Source organism: Mustela nivalis (genome assembly GCF_964662115.1).
Source record: "Mustela nivalis genome assembly, chromosome: 16".
In the NCBI taxonomy this organism is placed as follows: domain Eukaryota; kingdom Metazoa; phylum Chordata; class Mammalia; order Carnivora; family Mustelidae; genus Mustela; species Mustela nivalis.
Window position 1 is genome coordinate 19,547,766 of NC_139035.1, and position 22,138 is coordinate 19,569,903.

General features: G+C 40.3%; 1 protein-coding gene across 3 annotated transcripts in view; it reads right to left on the minus strand.

Moving 5' to 3' along the window:
- Positions 1–22,138, minus strand: part of COLGALT2 (collagen beta(1-O)galactosyltransferase 2) — a 113,399-nt gene that overhangs the window by 53,359 nt on the left and 37,902 nt on the right. The window lies entirely within an intron of this gene.

Sequence of the window (22,138 nt, forward strand, 5' to 3'; positions counted from 1 at the left end):
GGTCACCTACAGCATGTGTCAGTAACTTATCTTTATGTCCAGGTAATACTCCGTGGTATGGATATGCCACAGTGTGTTTATCCATCCATTATTTAATGGACATTTGGGTTGTTTCTACTTTTTATTGTAATTATTGCTGTCATGAACATTCATAGACGAGGTTTTGTGTGAACCCATATTTTCATTTCCCATGGGGTTGCTGCCTCCACTTAAAATATTATGGAAAATGAAGAAAATGTCTTTTCTTTTCTTTTCTACCCCCTGTGGACTGCCCTAGGTCCCAGGCACTGGGCGTTTTACCTATATGACTCTAATCCTTCCATTAATTCTCAAAGAAGGTATTATTATCCTCATTTTACAGAGACAGAATGTGAGGCCTCGAGGCTCTCTCCCAAAGCTTATTCTCTCTCCACTTACCCTCCGTCTCAGATAGGTATTTTTCTCCACTTCTGAAATTCTCAGCTTTTGTTCCAACCCAGCCAAGAGCGACACTTGACTCTTCGGGATCCATGTACTGATTTCAGGTGACAGGAGCTGATGGGACGCAAGAATGAGGGGGCGGGGGAGCGTCCACAGGAAGGGGCAGGTCTCAGCAGACCGAGCTGAGCCGGGCAGATGCCACCAGTGTAAACAGTCAGCCTTCGGGCCTGGCAGGGTGATGCCCTGGCGAAACACCGCGCCCATGAACCATGAGGTCATGATGAACGGAGGCCAGGGTGACCACAGAGAGAGTCACAGCCCGAGGACTGGGCTTGCTAAATGAGGCGCTATGGAGAACCTCGCCCTTGGAGCCACTCTGAGTGTGGAAAGGAAAGCTGGCCGGACTGGGCTCGAAATGGGAAGGCGAAGTGGTGGTTGGAGTGGAGAACCAGGAGAAAGTGGAGAGAAGTGTCCATGTTCTACGTAGAAAGGTTTAGTTTGGTTCATTTGTTTCTGTACTTAAAATTATGACAGGAAATACTTGAGTCACCGTTGATTCTGAGTTACTTGACACTATTATTTGATGAACCACATTCTTTTTTTTTCCAGTTTTTAAAAATACATAGTTTTTATTTAAATTCAATTAACATATAACGTATTATTAGTTTCAGAGGCGGAGATCAGTGATTCACTAGTTGCATATAATTAATATATAATAATTCACATATAATACCCAGTGTTCATTACATCAGGTGCCCTCCTTAATGTCCATCACCCAGTTACCTCATCCCCTCCCCCACCTCCCCTCCAGCAATTCTCAGTTTGTTTCCTATGATTGAGAGTCTCTTATGGTTTATTTCCCTCTCTGCTTCCACCTTCTTTTATTTTTTTCCTCTCTTCCCCTATGATCCTCTGTTTTGTTTCTTAAATTCCATTTATCAGTGAGAGCATATGATGGTTGTCTTTCTCTGATTGACTTATTTCGCTTAGTATCCTACCCTCTAGTTCCATCCATGTCATCGCAAATGGCAAGAGTTCATTTCTTTTGACGGCTGAGTGATCTTCCATTGTGTACATATACCACATCTTCTTTATCCATTCATCTGTCGTGGACATCAGGACCCTTTCCATAGTTTGGCTATTATAGACCTTGCTGCTTTAAACACTGGGGTGCAAGTGCCCCTTTGGGTCACTATATTTGTATTTTTGGGGTAAATACCCAATTGTGTCATTGCTCTATTTCCAACTTTTTGAGGAACCTCCATACTGTTTTCCAGAGTTACTGCACCAGCTTGCATTCCCATCAACAGTGTAAGAGGGTTCCTCTATCTTTGCATTCTCACCAACGCATGTTGTTTCCTGAGTGACTAACCACATTCTTAATCAAGTAAAAAAGTATGAAGTCAGGAGACATGGCTCTTCTGCCAACTAGCTCTATAACCTGAATGAATTTACTTGAGCTCTCTGTACCTTGCTTTTCCATCTGTAAAATGCAATAATGACACCTGTTGCACATACCTAGCTCAGTGACTTATTGTGAGCAGCCAGAGGCATGTGAAGGAGCTTTCAAGAACACTTCCTTTCAAGGCTGGCCTTTCCCGCACTGTCCCCAACACCCACATGCACACACACACACACACACACACACCCTCAAATAAACCAGACAGCCTGTTGACTAGGTTCCTGAGATGCATCCAACAAAGTTCAACACATGCATTTAAGGCGAACAAAGCAGAACTATCACAATCCACCATTTTTTCTTTAAGAATAAAAATACACCCGCCCATTGAAATACAGAGAACATGAAAGAATAGTGTGGCAATGACTACTAATTGTCTCAGTATTGGCCTTCCTCCTCTTCCCTAGGAATAGGATATTTAGCTGAGCCTGTGACCATCCAGCTTAAGGAGTACACTGCAAGCTCCACGACGACCAGGTGGTTTGCTCTGTTCACTGCTCTACCTCTAGTACTTAAAAGACTGCCTCGGACGTAGTATGTGCCCAACAATTATCTATGGAATGGTTCCTTTCTTAGCAAATTTCTAATCTGCGCCAGGCATCATGGCACTTTCTGGAAAACAACACTTTGTCACTGATGTTAAGGTACTCTTAGTTCCTCATAGTTTAAAAGAAAATACAGATATATAAATAATTGTAATTTGGTATAATGTTCCCCAAAACGGCTACATAACAAGGTGGCCAGGTGCCAGAGAGGAGGGAGTGGTTGACAAGAAGGGGAAGGTCAAAGGATGAGAAGGCTTAATGGAAATTTGAAGAATAAGCAGATATTTATAGAGATGTGGAAGGTAGACTGAACATTCCAGAAGAAGGAATAATATGTGTGGAGGCAGAGAAGCATGCAAACACAGCATGACGTGTTGGCACAGCCACGTGTAATTTTCTTGGTCTACACCTTACAGATCCAAGGGGTTAAGTGGCTGCAAATGGTTAGAGATGACCGTTTTGTCATGGGAATGGGAGGAACAGTGAAGACGTTTGTCCCACTTTTCTGGGTCCCCAGCATCTGGGCCCACTTGAAAAAAATAAAATGGGTGAACAATTCTCTGCATAAGATATTTTGCCACACTGTGACAGGTAATACCTTTAGCATCTACAGAAGGATGCTGTAGAATCTATTTGAATTCCTCAAAGAGCGCGCTCCAATTACATACGAAGTGCCGGTCCACTTCATTCCATTTATGGGCGCAGGTTCTGCTGCCATACACGAGGGGTTTTCTGGGGAAAGTGTCATTTCTAACATTCTAACTCGTTTTCTTCAAAACTTCCTTTATACTTCTCAGTCCATGTGTCCAAATTTCCCACTCCAAAACAGTGCCCAGTACATAGTAAGCGTTTAGCCTGTGCTTGTCGGGTGACATGGGTAAATAAATGCTTGTGGAAATGGACGACAAGATAAAAACACGGTGCCCATACTTATTAAGAGTCTACCCCTTAAGCAAAACAAGCGGCAAACATAACAGCATTAACACTAAACCTGTATAAAGCACTTTGATTTCCGCCCCCAAATTCATCAAACGTCTTCCAGCTATCATACTTGTTTCCCCATTGAAAACACTGGACTAGGAACATGAACAAAGTCGGAAAGTATCCAGCTTGCAAACTGAATTCAAGGCTGTTTTCCCACAGAGTCACCTAGACTAAGAACTTGGCTCTAGTTGACGAAAAATCTCTGTCTGGTCCATCCCGGTTACCCGATACCTGCCGTCTTGGGTCCAGGAATAACACTCCCGCCCGCTCAGGGCTGGGAGAGGAAATGTTTGCCTTGAATTTACCTGCTTTGAATAGTGTTAAGTCTGGCCTCCCCACATCACTCCGTTTGCGGTTTCTTTTAGGGGGCGTGGGGTCAGGGACCACTGTTTAGCAGGTGTAAGACCCAGGCTCATATTTTATACTCACACCCATGCAAATCAAGAGTTCTCAGAAATATTTTGTAGGAGTTTTGAGTTCTTTGACTCTTATTCTTGCTGTCAGAGGCAAACAAGAGGCTAAGAGGGGGATGGTATTTTTTTCCCCATCTTTATTATGGAAAACGGATGTTGGAGGGAAGGAACGTTCTGTGCTCCTAACATTTCCAGGGTCTGTGTGGCTTTGCAACAAGCTCCTGACGAGGCAAACATGCACAAGTGCACAGTGCATGGATGTTTCCCTACTGCCTTGATTTCCCACCACAGTTTGGCAGAGAGGGACAGCAAGAGAAAACCGCGGAGCCCCGAGCGGGGACCCTTGCGTTGTAACATCTCACTGAATCCTCACCACAATCCGATGACATGGTGGTCTTCTTAACCTCGCTATAAAGATGAGGACCCTGAGCCCATGAAGGGGACGCATCAGGTCCCAGGTCTCAGAGGCGGGAAGAGTGAGAGCCAAGCCTGAAATCTGACCGGCCTCGGATACTTGTGAAGGCCTATTCCAAGAGTCTGCTTTTAAAATTGTATTTCTGGAGTGAAGTTGAAGACAGAAGGAAATATCTTAAAGAAGGTGAGGAGTAGGGCGCCTGGGTGGCTCAGTCATTAAGCGTCTGCCTCCAGCTCAGGTGATGATCTCGGGGTCCTGGGATCGAGCCCTGCTCAGCGGGGAGTCTGCTTCTCCCTCTCCCACTCCCCTGATCATGCTCACTCTCTCTCTCACTATGTGTCTCTCTCAAACAAATAAAATCTTGAAAAATAAAAAAAAAAAGAAGGTGAGGAGTAAATTGTAATCTTGTCTCCAAAGTGCTAGCTATATCGACGAGCTTTACGTCATTCCTAAGATCGCCGCAGCCACGGACACTTAACATTATTTTAGAGCCCCCACGGGTCACGGGCCCCCTTGTTTTCACACCTTGGGAATGAATGTACTTAACTCAGCTCATAATTTTGAATAATGTCTCGAAGAGCGAAGGGCACTTAACAATAACTGAGCGATTTCTCTGTTTCCCAAAACTTTGTGTTCGCTTGGTTATCTCTGCTCTAACAGGTCACCGTAAGGATCTTGTTTGCTCTTTCTGTGAAGAAAGGATGACCGAGACATGAGCTTTTTAAAAAGTCACCCCAAATTTCACCTGGTGAATCTGGAAGCTAGGGCAGGGACCCTGGATCTTGGATTTACAAGATGCTACAACCTCCCTGATCTCCCCACATGGGTCCAGTCCCCTGAGTCTACGTTCTTTTCATACCATGTTATCTCTGATTCTGAGTACTTATCGGAGTTGCAATTCTCTGTTTATTTCTACGGTGCTGAGTAATGTGTTTCTCCCTTTCTGGTCTCTCGGCTGTGCAGGGCAAGAAGAATATGTGTGTTTGTCTTTGCTCATCATTGTAACCGGAAGCCCAGGACAGCACCTGGCATCAGTACCGAGTCATGTGTTCCTACATGAATAAGTGAGCGCAAGATCGCTGTCCCCACCCTCCTTTTTAATCACTATATATTTAAAATGTGGATAGTTTATTACTTGTAAAATTGAAATGCATAATCAGGCAGTATTGGGAAATGTCTTTGGGGGCATTTCCTGTTTTATAATCTATATCCAGAACGTTTGACTTTCAAGTGGGCCCCAGAAACAGGCAGCAGTCAGATGCTGTTTGGTACTGAGCTCTTGGGAGGCTCTGGGGAAGCCCAATAACCCATCTGCTAGGAAGTGGGGAATGAACAGCTGTTCTGAGGCAGAACTTGGGAGACATTTGGCGAGGGCAGAGTTCAGGCAGATGAAACTGTGGTCGATGGTGAATATGGCAAAGGTGAGTCATTCTTCCCGGCGTCCATTAGGGTGTGTCCTTTCAGCCAAATTAGAAATCCAGCAAAAGAACTTGGCACTCAACCTTATAGAGTCTAGTTCCAGCCGATGCAGGGAAAAGACTGTAACCTCCCTTTCAGACCTAAAAGAGGGTGCAATGGCTTCCCCAGGACCAAGCTGCCCTTCCTTCTCCAGCCTCGGATCAGACCATGTCTCAGGCATGCTTTAGGTTTTAGTTGCCGCCATGTTCTTCTGGAGGCACTGTGGGAAGGAAGTTGATGATAACCAATGTTCAAAGTTCATTTTTCCAAAGCCTCCTGACAAATTTTTCTTTTTTTTTTTTTTAAAGATTTTATTTATCAGAGAGAGAGAGGGGGAGAGAGCGAGCACAGGCAGACAGAATGGCAGGCAGAGGCAGAGGGAGAAGCAGGCTCCCTGCTGAGCAAGGAGCCCGATGTGGGACTCCATCCCAGGACGCTGGGATCATGACCTGAGCCGAAGGCAGCTGCTTAACCAACTGAGCCACCCAGGCGTCCCTGACAAATTTTTCAATTGCCTCTGTAAATCATCTCATAACACGTCACTGGTGAAAGTCTCATTTTCATTCCCACACAGGAGACTTTTATAGAGGGAATCAGGCATTACCAGAATGAGATTCAAACTCACTGCCCCCAAGGTCCTCTGGTAGAGGATTAGAGCCTGAGCATTAGAGGTAGAGGATTATAGCCTGAAAGGAACAAAAATTTTCGCCAGGACTACTGTCTATATGAAGACCTAACAAGACTTTAAGCACTCAAGATTTGCTAAAATGAATCACATATATATATATTTTCTCATTTAATCCTCACGATACCTTAGAAAGTAGGTATTCTTTCCATCTTATGGATGAGAAATCAGTCATAGACTTAGCAAGTGATGGACCCAGGATTCTGGCCTAAGTAACCTGCAAATTAAAGTTTTCAAAAGCAATGGGTGCAGAGATCTCTTTGTGATAAGGTCTAAAGGACAGGAGTAATAAAATACCTAGCATAAAATCAAGAATTTGATATGAGGTAAGACTTTAAAAATATAGAAAATAAAAGTCAAGTATGTCTACATTTTGTGCAGAAGGATTCCCTTGTATCAAGCAAGTAGCCTGTGTAACTAAGGTATGTTCTGGACTCCTACAGCTGTTTAATCCTGGCTAAGTTACCTGACATGTCTAAACCTTCACTTCCTCATCTGTTTTGTTGTAAAGACTAAGAAACAACTAAGAATCTTTTGGTTTTGCTTCCACTTTTTTCATTTACTATTCCAATTTACCTTTAAAAATTCCAATTACATTAGTACATTTAAGTGTGCTGTCTTCATTTACGTTCTCATAATTATACATTTATGGGGTATTCCGATTGATCATCTTCTAATTTCTTTAAGATTCTTACATTTTTCTTTGAAAAGTATAGCCCTGTTTATTTTTTCTTTACTCCTAAGTTCTTACTCCTTTTTCCTCATCCTTAATCTTCAATCTCAACTCTGATAGATATGTTTTTAGTATTTCAACATACTGATTTAAATCAGTATACTGATTTAAAAAAACCTATTTATCTCTCAGAGATCTCATTAAGCAAATCTGTTCTTTTATTTTGAATGTTTTAGTACTATTTTTCAGCCTTATCCTAACTAGGACATTCCAATGCTTAATACCATGCCAGGCCCATGAGAGACTTCTGTGATCCCTCTGGGATAACAAAAGAAAACCTATATGAGGAAGAGAATGTGTAAAGTTCAAGTTGATAATGTTTAGAAGCTACTAGAAGCTGGAAAATTTCATCTAATGATAAGGTGATTCTAAGTATAGTGATTGGGTTTCCATGTTCAATAAAGAGACCCCAAAATCAGGACCAATGAGACAAGTGAGAGAAAAGTCTATGAGGATGTAATACAAAGACCTAGGAAGGGGCATAAGTCCCTTAAGGGGCAGATATTTTCTGCCAAGTTATCTTTCTGGAGACAAAAATAAATGTGATGACATTCCTGCAGGCTCAGTGAATTCTCCACCTTGTGAACAAAGGCTTGGCTGCCTGGAGGTGAGGACCTGTGAGCTGACATGCTGTTTATCTGCCTTTGAACCTCAGCACACTGGTTTTCTTTAAACTTGGGCAAGGGTGTTGAGTGGAAGAGACTGCAGTTCTTTTTCAAGTGGGAAATACCTGCTGGGACAAAGTGAAGGTTGGGGTTGGACACACAGCAGGTGTCTGAGATACTGAAGAAAGAAAATACTGAGTGGGCTGAAAGAGAACTATTGGAAATAGGGTGAATATGTAGCCGGAAGACACTGCCTCACAAATAATCAAAATATTAATTATTTAAGCTTTTTACATTCTTGAGCTTTATCCCCTTGATAAATAGTACAGTGAATTTCAATAATATACAGTGTCTGAGTCAAGAAGGGGGTGCTATACATATTAAGTGAGTGAATGAGTAGACCAGCAAATCAATGAACAAATGAATTGATGGCATGGGACCATGGCAAGTCACAGAAATATCTCCATAGAACAAGAGGCTTGACATCTGCCCCCAGCCAACCTACTGGTTTCAAGCAAATAAACGTAAAACCCAAATTTATTTTTTGTGCAATATAATTTCCTTTTCTTAAAAGAGGTACTATGAAGATAAATTCAGATAAAAATATGTATTGGACAGCATTATATAAAAGTAAAAAATTATAAATTGTATTTTTTTTGCTCTAAGTGATATCATACAAGGGTGAATACAACATATGTTTCAAAGAATAGGAAATGTACCCATGTACACCACACCTGTGAAAGAGGCAAATCATTATCAAAATCTTGAAATCCTTGATGTTCCTTCCCTAGTTATTCCTCTATCTCCAGTCTGAATTTTTGGTTATTAATTATTTTACTTTTCTTTATAGCTTCACTACAAATGTATGTAATACTAAACAAAGAATAGTTTGGACGGTTTTTGAACTTTATATAGACTCATGCAATATGTGTTTTCTGTGGTTTTTACATTGACTTTAAAATTCAGACATGTTGATGTTTATATCTGTAGTTAATTCATTATCAATGCTGTAATTTAGTGATCTATTTGAACGTCAATGCACATTTAGGGTGTTTCCAGGTTTTTGATATTAGAACAATGTTGCTATGACCTTGGTTGTATGTATCCTCTGATGGACAGAAACAGTAATGTAGTTGTGAGTGGAATTCCTGGGTCAGAGATCTGAGAATGGTCAACTTCAGCAAGCACACCAAGTTGTCTTCAAAGTAGTTGCACTGATGATCAGCAGAACATGTGAGTTCTTGTCATACATTCTCAGCAATACTTGATATTGTCAGGCCTTAAAATTTTGGCCAACCTGACTGGCAAGAAATGATATTTTACTGTGGCATTTAACTGCATTTCCTTTATTATGGATCAGGTAGTACAATGTTTCATATATTTGTGGTCATTTATGCTTTCTTTTTTGTGGGTATTTGTTCATGTTTTTTTGCTCATTTTTCTATTGGGTTCTTTGATTTTTCTTATTAACTGATAGGTATTCTTTATTTATTCTCAATACTATTCTTCTGACAGTTGTAAAATATTTTCCCACTATTTTTATGGGGTTTTTTGATTAAAAATACCTACCTCCACCATTTATCTTTTGCTTTAGGAATGACTTATATATTCTTGGTCTTTTGTTCTTTCAAATAAATCTTATAATCAGCTTGTTAAAGTTCATGAAAAATCCTCTTAGGACTTTGATTAGAACTGGATGAAATCTATAGATCAGTTTAAAGAGAATTAATATCTTTATCAAGTTCTCTTTCTTCATGAGTCATATTGTTAATTTTTTCCCAAGAATTTAAAAATCTTCCCTAATTCCTCAAATTTATTAGTGCAAGAAATGATATTGCTTTCAGTTCTTAATTCTCTTTACTGTTGCTAATATTAGTTGTATCACTATTTTTATATATTTTTTCATTTCTTATACTTTTTGTATGATCAGTCCTACCAGGTTTTGTTGATTCTATTAATATCTTTGGAAAATTATACATTGGATTTGTTTATCCTTTTTATTGTATCTTCAGTTTCAATTTGATTAATTTCTGTCTTTACATATATTACTTTCTTCCTTCATCTCTCACTGGCTTTATTCTGATTTTTTTTGTTTTTCTCTACTATCCTAAATTCACTAATTAGCTTATTTGGTAGTGTTCAACCCTCAATGTTTTCTAAATTCCATTATTCTTTCTTCCTTGAGCCCATGAGTTATCTATAAATTTAATTTTTATTTTCCAAAATATATGGCAAGTTTTGAGTTATCTTTTTGTTGTTGATATCTGTCTAGTTGTACTATAATCTGAGAATGTGGTTTCCATGATACCAATTGTTTTAAATTGTTTAAAACTTTCTTTTCAGCATAAACACATTTAACCTTTATTGATATTCCATGTGTGTCTGAGATAGAATATGTGTTCTGTAACTAGCTATGGTAGCTTTTGTTTTGTTTGGTTGTTATTTCTAATTTTTCTCCCCTGACTTTATTTTTTTTAAATTTTTTATTATTTATTTGACAGACAAAGATCATAGGCAGGCAGAGAGGTAGGCAGAGAGAGAGGAGGAAGCAGGCTCCCTGCTGAGCAGAGAGCCTGATGCGGGGCTTGATCCTAGGACTCTGAAATCATGATCTGAGCTGAAGGCAGAGGCTTTAACCCACTGAGCCACCCAGGCGCCCCACCCCTAACTTACTTTAGATTTAACTATTTTCCACTCATTTCATTATTTTCCCTTCCAATAGTTAGTGGTTATGTAGTTAGAAATTAGAACATAGGTATCTGACTTATCAAACTCGGAATGTAATAAACATTTTTACTCTCAATATTGGTCCTAATACCAATATTAGGACCTTAGAATGAATTAACTCCAGTCATTCCACATCCCAAACTAAATGTAATTGTTGTATCATATTTTAGGTCTAGCTTGATTTTTAATCCTCTAAATTAGGCATTATTGTTTACACCTTACAAAATTAATAATTTGCTAAAATTCATCTGCATGTTTAACATTATCCTTGTTCATCATTGCTTTCTGTGTCTATTTGTATCTGGTATTATTTTCTTTCTTCTTTAATTACATTCATTTAGATGCTTTGGCAAATGGATGTTGACAGTAAATTCTCTTAATTTTTGTTTGTCTGAAAATGTTTCCATTGATGTTTCTTGTTGAAAGGAAGCTTTGATCGGTAAAGAAATCCAGGATGGCAGTTTTATTTTAGCACCTTAAAGATGTTATTCTGGCTTTGATTTTCGCTCTTGAAAAGTCAGCTGTAGTGTGCTGTTCTTTTTTTACTATTCTATCTTTTCTCTCTGCTGTTTTTAAGGTTTCATTTTTTTAAAAAATGTATTTGACGGTTTAACTATGAGATATCAATTTGTGCATTTCTTTTGTTTTATTTTGGTTGGGATTCACTGAAATCTGAATATGAAAATTGGTGTCTTTTACAGATTCTGGAAAATTCTTAACCATTCTCTATCTAAATATTGCCTCTTCCCTATTCTTTTTAAAATCTACTTCTGGAATTCTGACAAGCGTATATTAAATCTTCTCATCCATTCCTGCTTATGTCTAAGCCTCTTTTTCATATTTTCCATCTCTCTGACTTTCTATACGGATTCAGGATAATTCTTCAACTCTATTTTCTTGGTTATTAACTCACTCTTACACTGTATTTACTGTTCTAACCTAAAGCATTATTTTATTTCTAGAAAGGACTAATACATCCTTATTTTACATTCTTATAGATTCAGAGAATCCCACCTTTCCAAAACACTTCCATTACAGGCCAATTCAATTCATGTATTTTTAAAATTATTATTGAACTTGGTATATGATTCTCTTTGTTATTGGGAGAGTCAGCTAGAATCACATAGAAATATTCTGCCTCATCTACAAAATCCCATGAAACGCCCTGCTCCAGAGCCTTCTTCCCCCTGAATCGCAAAGTCATTACAGTCTTCTTAGGTCACGTCAGAATTCCAAATGCTTAGTTATAGTCAAGAATATCCCACAGGTGTGTAGCCTTGGGCTTTATGCTTCTCTGGCACCAAACCTCATTTCTTTATAAGTTTCTTCCAATTAGAGCTTTGGAATGACAAAGTTGAAATCCTCTAACTGTGCTACCCATGCCCCCTTTTTTCTCCTTCACACTCTATTTTGAAGACTACGATTTTCCCAATTCCCTGCTACAGAAAGCAAACACTGGTCCACTAGGAGTCTGGGATGGAAGCCCAGTGCTCACTGCACATCCGTCCTGGGCTCCCACAGGCGGCGCTCCTACTACCAGCCGTGTTTGTCAGTCTGAGCCCAGGAGCAAGCCGGGTCCACTTGGACTGTGGTGGCCAGCTGTCAGGTGAGTGCCACTGCAGACTGCTAGGAGAAACCTGGGTCGGACTCCAGGCCTGTAAATAAACTTGTGGCCATCTGCATTCCCTTTCGTGACTCAGCTGTTCTTTATGAAAGGATTCACTGTGTGAGGAGCAGCAGGCTGGGAGATCAGAAAGAAGCAACAGCAGAAGAAAGCTGTGCAGATTATGAAGTCACTGAAACCAGGGTGCAAAAGCTGCCGTTCTAGGCTGTTGCTGCTTTGTAGCAGCGGGAAGAGAATTTTCCAGTTAAAGAGTAATCATTATGAGAAAGTTCATCTTTGCACACAATGCAAACACCACACAAGACCAAATCACCTTATTGGGATCTCAGAGAAGAGCAGTAATATTTTATTTTATTTTTAAAAAATTTATTTATTTTGAGAGAGAGAGAGCGCACATGTGGGAGGGGTGGAGAGAGAGACTCCCAAGTAGACTCCCCACTGACTGTGGAGTCCAATGCAGGGCTCGATCTCATGACCCTAGATCAGGACCTGATCCAAAATCAAGAGTCGGACCTTTCACTGACTGATCCATGCAGTGGTGCCCCAAAGAGTAAAATTTTAGAGCAAGTTGAAGAAATGCCGAGTCTGTAACCTAAAGTTCTATCCCAGTTCGGTGCAGTAGAAAAAAGACTTCAAGTCTGAATTCTTGTTCCCATCTTTCAGACCCTGTGTAAGTTTCTTGCCATTTCTGAGCCCCAGCTCCCCACACTGAAAAAGTGGCATGATGATAACTATGCCTTTGTGAGAATCAAAGTTGACACATATAAAGAAATGTTATAAATTGCTAGGCACCTGTTCTCCCCTCTCCATTCTCCCCTTCTTTCCTAGTAATAAGAACTGGGATTGTATCTGGGCACTTCACCATTCAGATAAAAGGAGACACTCCCCCAAATCATGCACCTGTGTATATAGAAGTTTGGGCAAATAATATATAAGAAATGTTGCACATGATTTCCATGAAGTGATCTTAAAAGAAGGGAAGTAGGTCACCTTTCTTCCTTCATTAGTCCATTTTGCTGCCTAGAACTTGGATGAGATGGAGAGCAGACATTTAGAATTAGCAAGACAAAAGACATACTTATCTCTGATTCAAATCAAAGTGGGTATTCAGAGAGGAGAGTTGGAAGAAGACTGGATTCCTAAGGATACCACAGAAGCACCATATTGGCCTTGGGCTCTTTATCTCCAAATTCCTTTATGGAGGAAGAAGAATTTTCTTGTGTGTTTATTTTGAAGATTTTTTTTTTAAAATCACACTCAACCAAGCTTAATCCCAAAGCAAAGAACTAAGCTTCATATCTACCAAAATTAAAATTTCACATTCTCTGATTCAGCAATGCCACTTCTAAAAATATACCCCAAAAATGTTCTGGGATATGTGCAAAAAAGACACAATCAAAAATATCTATTGCATCATTTTTTGTGATATCGAAAAACTGGAAAGAAACTAAAAGTTCCACATCAGGTGACTGGATAAGTAAGTGATTTCTACTCAAGCAGTGTATTACTGTGCAGCTGTTAGCCTGAGAGATCTATAAGGAATAATCTACAATGAATAATCTCTAAATGAATTTCCATTTGGAGGGAGAAAGATAATATGCTTAATATACTGTGTTTCCCAAAGACAGCTGCAACATTGTTTCCCATTTCCTGATGTGACATTCCATCCGCCAAGAGATGGGGGCTGGTTTCCCCCTCTTGAATCTGGACAGCAAAATGACACTATGTGACTCTCAAGGCTAAGTAGGAAAGGTGAGGCAGCTTTTTCCTTGTTGACCAAGACTCAAGCCCAGAGCCCAAAGTTGTCTATAAAGTCTGCCATGCTGTGAGGAAGCCAGGCCACACGGAGAGGCCATGGGTAGATGATCTGCTTAGCAGTCCTTCTTCAAGTCTGCCCTGCCCAGAGACCAGATGGGAGTAAACGAGTCTTCAGATGATTCCAGGTCCCTAGCAGTCAGGGTCCAGATATTTGAGCTAAGGACCCAGATATCATGGAGCAAAGGAGTCATCCCTGCTGTGTCCTTTATGAATATCTGAATTATGCAGTTGATGAGCCCAGCGAAATGGCTGTCTTTTTATGTCACCAAGTTTGGGGTGGTTTATTACACAGTAATAGCAAGGTTTTATGTGTGTAAAAAATTTCAGGAAGACCATACAATAAAGCCATTAGCCTCAGTTGTTCCTGGAGATGAGACAGATGATCTAGTATGGGGCAAAACTTGGTTTTCACTGTATGCGTTTCCGTACCATTGCAATTTTTCTTTCATGTGAACAAGTATTATTGAAATTTTTCAAGTATCTATGAAAAAAATGACATTTGATAGGAAGATGTATGAGACAAAAACAAGAAGGTCTGCCAGCTCCAACTAGCAACATGATACTAAAAGCCTAAATTCCATTGAGTACATGTGCTGAAAAGTCCAAAGAAGATGAAAATATTCACCCATCCAAAAAAAAAAAAAGAAAGAAATCTTGCCATTTGCAATGACATGGATGGAACTAGAAGGTATTATGCTAAGCAAAATAAGTCAGTCAGAGAAAGACAATTACATGATCTCACTCAAAGTGGAAATTAAGAAAACAGAGGATCATAGGGGAAGAGAAGAAAAAATGAAACAAGACAAAATCAGAGAGGGAGACAAACCATAAGAGACTCTTAATCATAGGAAACAAACTGAGGCTGCTGGAGGGGAGGGAGTAGAGGGTTGGGGTAACTGGGTGATGGACGTTAAGGAGGGCACGTGATAGAATGAGCACTGGGTGTTATACAAGAGTGATGAATCACTGAACTCTTACTCTGAAACTAATAATACATTATATGTTAATTGAATTTTTAAAAAAGGAAGATCGATAATAATCTAAGCTTTTAAAATCAGATAACATGTTACCAACTTTAGCAACTATAGTATTTCAACATAACACATTCATCAGTGTTTTCCATAATAAATTATTAACTTAAAAAATTACCATCATCTAACCCAGTGCCCAGGATTTAAAATGACATTGTTTTAATATAGATTAAGGTGCATGTTGGACACAACTTTCACTTTACATCTTCAAAACAGCAAGCCAGCCAGTCTTAAACCCCTGTCCAGTCATGCCAAGGCGGGCGTCGGCATTCAGAAGACAATCTCACCTCTGGGGAAGGCCATCAGTCACCCTCCCCAACTTATTACAGGAAAGCATGCATCTTGGAAATCATACAAGTGTCCTGAAATCTGGTAATGACAGAAAAAGAAACCTCTTACCTATCTACTTTACTAAACTGTAAAGTTAAATGGAGAAAGTGGGATGTAACTAGTAACTCAGAATTTATTCCAAACAGTACCAGGAAATACGAATAGAAATCATAAAGCAGAGCAATTGAAGTTCTTGACTGGTGGAATGTTGGAGCAAAGCTGCAGCAAAAATGCTCAGCAGGTACCCATATGCCCTAGGCTAACTGTAACCAGGGCAGACCAATAACACAGTGCAGAGTAGCACAGAGCAGAGGCTCCAGAAACATTTGCTGATGAATGAATGAATGAATGAATGAATGAATGAATGAACGAACAGCAAGGAGTCCCCAAACTCCTCCAAGCTTCCCCAGTTTATGGACATAAACCCATCAGTAAGTGTCAAGGGTCCAAATTGCCTACTCTATTCTTCACCTTCTCACACAGGACCTCCAGATCTTGCTGAGGTTCCCTGGACCCCATCACCTCATGTGAGCTGGTTATCTTAATCTCTCCTAGGCACTTAGTCACTCCCCTACCGTTTGCTCCTTCGTTAGTGGTGGGATGACTAGGAGTAGGGGTATTTCTGGTGAGTGGGCTCCAAAGTGATACTGCTTCTGCTCCAATGCTTTCTTAGCATCCTGCACAGCCCACCCACACTGTGCCTCTCCACCTCCACCCCACCCAGCCCCCACATGCCATGCAGATCTGGTCCCTGGGTGCTGGTATAACTTGACTTACTTCCCAGGAGACTCCTCAGCCCTGTGCAAATCAGCAGACCTCTCCTCCGTCAGGCCTGTCCTCATGGACTGAATGTTCGTGTCCCCTCCGTCCCCAAATTCATACGTTGACATTCTAACCCCCAATGTGATTATATTAGGAGCTGCGGTCCCCAGCAGGTTATCAGGTCATGAGGCTAGAGCCTTCTTTTTCTCTTTTTTAAAAATTTTAAAAGAGATTTTATTTATTTATTTGACAGAAAGAGAGAGCATGAAAGGAGAGAGATCAGTGGGAGAAGCAGACTCCCTGCCGAGCAGGGAGCCCGATGCGGGACTCAAACCTGGGACTCCAGGAACATGACCTGAGCCGAAGGCAGTCGCTTAACCAACTGAGCCACCCAGGCGCCCTTCTTTTTCTCTTATAAGAAAACACATAAGAGCTTATTCCTGCTATCTGCTCTCTGCCATCTGGAGATAACAACGAGAAGATGGCTATCTACAAGCCAGGAAGCAAGTCCTCATGGGACACAGAATCTCCTGGAGCCTTGATCTTGGACTTCACAGACTCCAGAACTGTGAGAAATAAATGTTTGTTGCTGAAGCCACCCAGTCTGTGGTAATTTGTTATGGTAACCCAAGTGGATTAAGACACTTATCTCATAAGTAAACAACATGCTTGAGGAAGAAACCACAAGTTATTGATAGATAAGAAAGTCACTGCATAAGACAAAGTCAAAGGATCCAGTGGTGACAATAGGTAATCTGTTGCTGCCATCAGAGAAATTTGGGAAGGGTTTGGGACCCATAAGTGGGGAATGGCCTTCCCATGCTGTCTGGGGAGAGTTACTGAAAAGAAGTCAGGTTGGCACCAGTTTCTTTCCCTATCCTGCTATCTTTCTCTACCCTTCTAATATAGTTAAACAAAATCGGGAACATACTATATGTACAGTTCTGTATCCTTTAGGGACACTTGCTCTTTTTGTTAAATATTCTCTAAAAACATTGCTTTGTTTCATTCCCATATGTTAAACGTTGGTTTCCAATTTTACATTTTTAAAAAATAATGATAGGATGAATATCGGGCTCATAAATCTTTAACTACATCTCCTGTTATTTTCTTAGACTAGAGCTCCAAAAATAAGACTATGAGGGCAAAGGACACCAACCCAATTAAGGCTATTTATGCACATCATTAAACTATCCTCCAGAGGGAAGGAATTTACACTACTGAGAAAAAAGCGTAAGAGAGTCTATGTCTGATTTCATATCTGCACGCTTTACATAATTATTATTGTTTGTTCTGAAAATTACTTTTAAACTCATGATACCCAAGTTGCACGTCATTGATTGGAAAACTCTGTCTCTCCCCCGCATTTTTTTGAAAAGATTTTATTTATTTATTTGACAGAGATCACAAGTAGGCAGAGGGATGGCGGGGGGGGGTGGGGGAAGCAGGCTCCCCACTGAGCAGAGAGCTCGATGTGGGGCTTGATCCCAGGACCCCGAGATCTTGACCTGAGCCGAAGGCAGAGGCTTTAACCCACTGAGCCACCCAGGCGCCCCTCTCCCCCGCATTTTAACATCCTGGAATCAACTGGCAACTTACAGGAGCTGGAATCTGCAAGCTAGCCCATCTGTACCAAACAGCAGTCACAACTTCGTACCCAACCATGATGAGTGAACTTGGCTGTTCGTTCTGACTTTGGGATTGGCTGACTACTATTCCTCAAAGCATTTAGGGACCACTTGGGACAGAAATGTGAGTCCCAGATATTAACATATTCTGATAACATTGACAGAGACAGCATTAACATGAGCAGGACACATGTATGTGACTTAGAAGAAAACCTGGGAACAAAAAACAGAGCACATTTTCAGCAGAGTTGCAGCCCCAATCTCCTGATGGCACAAAGAATAAAAGCACGTGTGAACACAGACCATCATAACTCCAGGATGAAAGTGATTCTCTCATATTTGCATTTGTTTCTTCTATGTTTTTCCTCTTAGATTTTTCTTTTTATGTGTTCACAAGAGACAAACGTTTATGTAGAAAGTAACTCGAAAAGAGCTCTTTGAGTAAGTCTAACATAAAAATTTCAGGTGATAAGAAAAATTAGGTGATAGTTTGGCTTGCGGCTTTTTCTTTCTCTGTAATATATGAAGTGATGGCATATTTTAGATTTGATGAAACACTGTGTTTTAAAATTATCAGCATACTCAGCAATAAATTTTTTTTAATTTATTTATTTGACAGATCACAAGTAGAGAGACAGGGAGAGAGAGAGGAGGAAGCAGGCTCCCCGCTGAGCAGAGAGCCTGATGTGGGGCTCAATCCCAAGACCCTGGGATTATGACCCGAGCCGAAGGCAGAGGCTTAACCCACTGAGCCACCCAGGCGCCCCTCAGCAATAAATTTTTAATGCTATTTTATACTTGCAACGAATCATGTCTTTTCTTACTAACCCATTGTCGTTCCTTCCTTATATGTTGTCCCTCCTTGAAGAGGAGCTAGAACAAGGGGCACATTTCCTGGGGACTGTGGATTCTCTGAGATTTAAGACCACAGCTCCATTTGGTGTAGAGTTCTGTGAAACTGGTTTACAGTGCCCATAGACTCCTGGGTTCCTCAGGCAAAACCTAGGGCCTTCCAACAAGTATTTTGAAAAGAGCCCTACCCTCATATTCTCCTTTAATCTTTCCTTAGCCAAAAGTTAACTCCTTTGTCTTAAAAAAAAATCTCTCAGAATGACTAAAGTAGAAATACATGCTCGTATCCACTTTATCCAACAAACATTCAGGACTCATTATCGCCAGGTCTCACGCTCAGCGCTAGAGCACACTGGGGAACACAGAACACTTCATGCTAACAAGGGACTTAAAATCTAACAAGACAAATTACTTATTAATTTCAAAAGGAAAATACTACTATAAATGAAGACATCAGAAACCTGTCAGCCAAATGATCAAAAGTAACATCACCAGAAAGGAGCAGACATCAGCCTCCAGACAGACAGTGAAGACACGTGACTTACGGTGTACTGCAACCCAAAATGCATGGCCAGAAGAAGCTAATCATGAGGGAACATCAGAGAAACCAAATGCGGAGACATTTTGTAAACCAATGGCCTATAAATATATATATATATTTTAATGTGAATGATATGAAAGAAAATGAAAAGTTGAAATTAAGTATTTATTCCGATTAAAGGGGGCTAAGAGAATGGCTTAATGCAATAAACGATCATGTTCTAAGATTTTTTAAAAAGACAGAAAATTCTATGAAAGACCCAAGCAGATCAATTCATGAACTTAAAATGTAGATCGCAGATTAAAGAATTGTATGATGTTAAATTTCCTGACTTTGATAACTAAACTGCCGATATGTAAGAAAATACTCTTGTTCCTAAGAAAAACACACAAGTATTCTGAGGCAAAGGAGGTTTGCAATCTCAAATGGTTTAAAAAATAAAAATATGCATACATACACAGAAAGAAAGCAGATATAACAAAAGGTTGGTGTGTGAGATTTCTTTGTATTTTTCTTATAACTTTCCTGTAATGTTTCAACTTCTTTCAAAATAAAAAGTAAAAAATAGATAATTCACATGAAATTTTGTGTCTATGTGATAGTACAACTAAAGAGAACTCTATTCTTAAGCTGAGAGAAAAAAAATCTAATGAGAACCACGGGCAAGTACAATTGCAAATCCCGCTGTTAGGAGTTCCAACACATTAATCTCCAGATCTTGAGAAATGAACCTTAATGAAGAAGTCCAGATCAGAGAGGAATTTGTCAGCATGAAACATGACTCATTAAATGAGAATTAAGATGAACAAAATTTCCCTCTGTTGCAGCATTTTTCAAATTGCACTTTATTAAGAGATTGACATTTTTCCCAATTAATGTAATTCTCTACAAATCCGTTTTGGAAATAGATGAGGTATCAGTAAATTAACTGATGAACGACTCTGGTTTTGATCTTTCTCAGACATAGGCAGTCCATTTGGCCAATTATTCCAGAAGCTTCATAATGCTGGGTTGTAAATGGCAACTCCTCGAATTACATACACTTTATACTCTGCCCTTCATATGAATCGCTATTCCTTCCTCTAGACATAAATCTTTGGATTTCTTTTGGATTTTACTTGATTTTATTTTTTAAAGATTTATTTATTCATTTGAGAGAGAGAAAGCAGTGTGGGGCGGGCCAGGGGGAGTGTGGGGGCGGGGGGCAGGATGCGGGCAGAGGGAGAGAGAGAGAGAGAGAGAGAGAATTTTAGGCACATTCCCTGCTAATCACAATGCCTGATGCAGGGCTCAATCTCACGACCCATGAGATCATGACCTGAGCCAAAATCAAGAGTTGGACGCTTAACCTACTGAGCCACCCAGGTGACCCTGTGCTTCTTTTGGGTTTTAAAAGAAGAGTTATGAGTAGATCATCTTGGGAATGATATTCATACAGTTGACCGGAGATGACACTACTTTTTTCCAAATCACGGAACATCCAGAACACTGATGATGATGATCCAAGAAGTCAACACAGAGAGAGAGAGAGTTAAAAACCAAAAAGATTTTGGCTTACACTTAAAATTTGTGATTACTAGGGTATTTATGTATTAATCTATGTATTATCATTATTCTTTTCAGAGATGGAGCAGGGAGGGGCAGAGGGAGAGAGAGAATCTAAAAACAGGCTCAATGACCAGGGCAGAGTCCAACGTGAGGCTCAATCTCACAACTCTGAAATCACAATGTAAACCGAAATCAAGCGTTAGCTGCTTCACTGACTACGTCACCCAGGCACCTCACACCATGGTATTTTAGAACATGACTCCTCTCTTGGGACATCATTTATATTCACTCCATCTTACACGTGTTCTGTAGTCCCTCAGAGCAGTGGTTATTGTAAGGACAGGAAGGAAACTGCAGTGCAACTAAAAACCTGAGCCTAAAGGAGTCAAGCACCTGGTTCTTGACAAAGTCATGGAGGTTCCTCTGGACTTGCCCGAGCTTTTGTTCCAAAAGTCCTGGCCACCTGTCACAGTGGCACCAACAGAACTCCCTGGCCAGATTTTGGGCAACGAAACACATGATCATCCGCTCCTTGGAGAGGGATCACAGCCACTGAGCAGGGAGCCGATGGTGCCCTACAGCCAGCATAAGCAAATACAACAGGCTGCTGGGAAGTAAGCTCTGCTCCCACACAGCAGCTCAGCAGAGGGCTGTGAGTTGGGAGAAAGCCGTCACTTGACATATAATTACCCATGGCAGCAACCAATTGCGGAAGCTACTGGAGATCCAAGGGTTGTTGAGTTTTTTCAAGAAACAATTCAAAACCTTGCCAAGATAACATTCATATTTCATCGCCCTCTTTAGTGCGTGTCCTGACCTCAACCAGACAGTGTGAACACTTCTAAGTGAATGTTCGCTATGCAAGTGTCGTCCACATGGTTTGTTTTGGGAGCTGATTTATGAAAGCAGGAATCTGGACCAGTCAAGCTTTCATTTCTGCATCCCTTCTCCAACCTAGCTCTCTGGAGGATTTAATGGGGAAAAGAAATCATCCAGAAAGATATAGTGGACTGACAATCATTTTGCTATTCACAATCTCTTGTTTCTTTCCAGCTCATTCTAGAATCATGCCAACCTCCAGCTGAAGACCTTTCAAGGTCTTCCAGCTGAAGACCTTTCTCCTCTTTGTCTGCTACTATCTGCTACCCAGAAACCCAAGCAGCCTCCATCTCTACTACTAACTCTTATTGAAGGGGCCAGCCAGTATGTGCAAAACCAGTTTGTTCCAATCAGCTGCCAAGCTATCTGACATATGATCGGGGATCAAGATGTCACAATCTTCAGTGTAATTATGAAGTCACAAGCATTATGTGGTTCCCTCCACTGTCTGTCTCGTCTCACGTTCAGAATGTGTCAACCCTACAAGTAATATCTCTATGTGAGGCACAAGTGGGCCAAAGTCTGCTTTATTGGTTCATGTGTTCCCAAACTGTTATACAAACCATAATAAATGTGACCAGTATGGTTTGGCAGGAACTACAAATCATACAAATTCTGTTTACACTGGTTTTTGTTATAAAATATTTTATTATAATTCAGAATGCTGTTATCTCTGAGAAG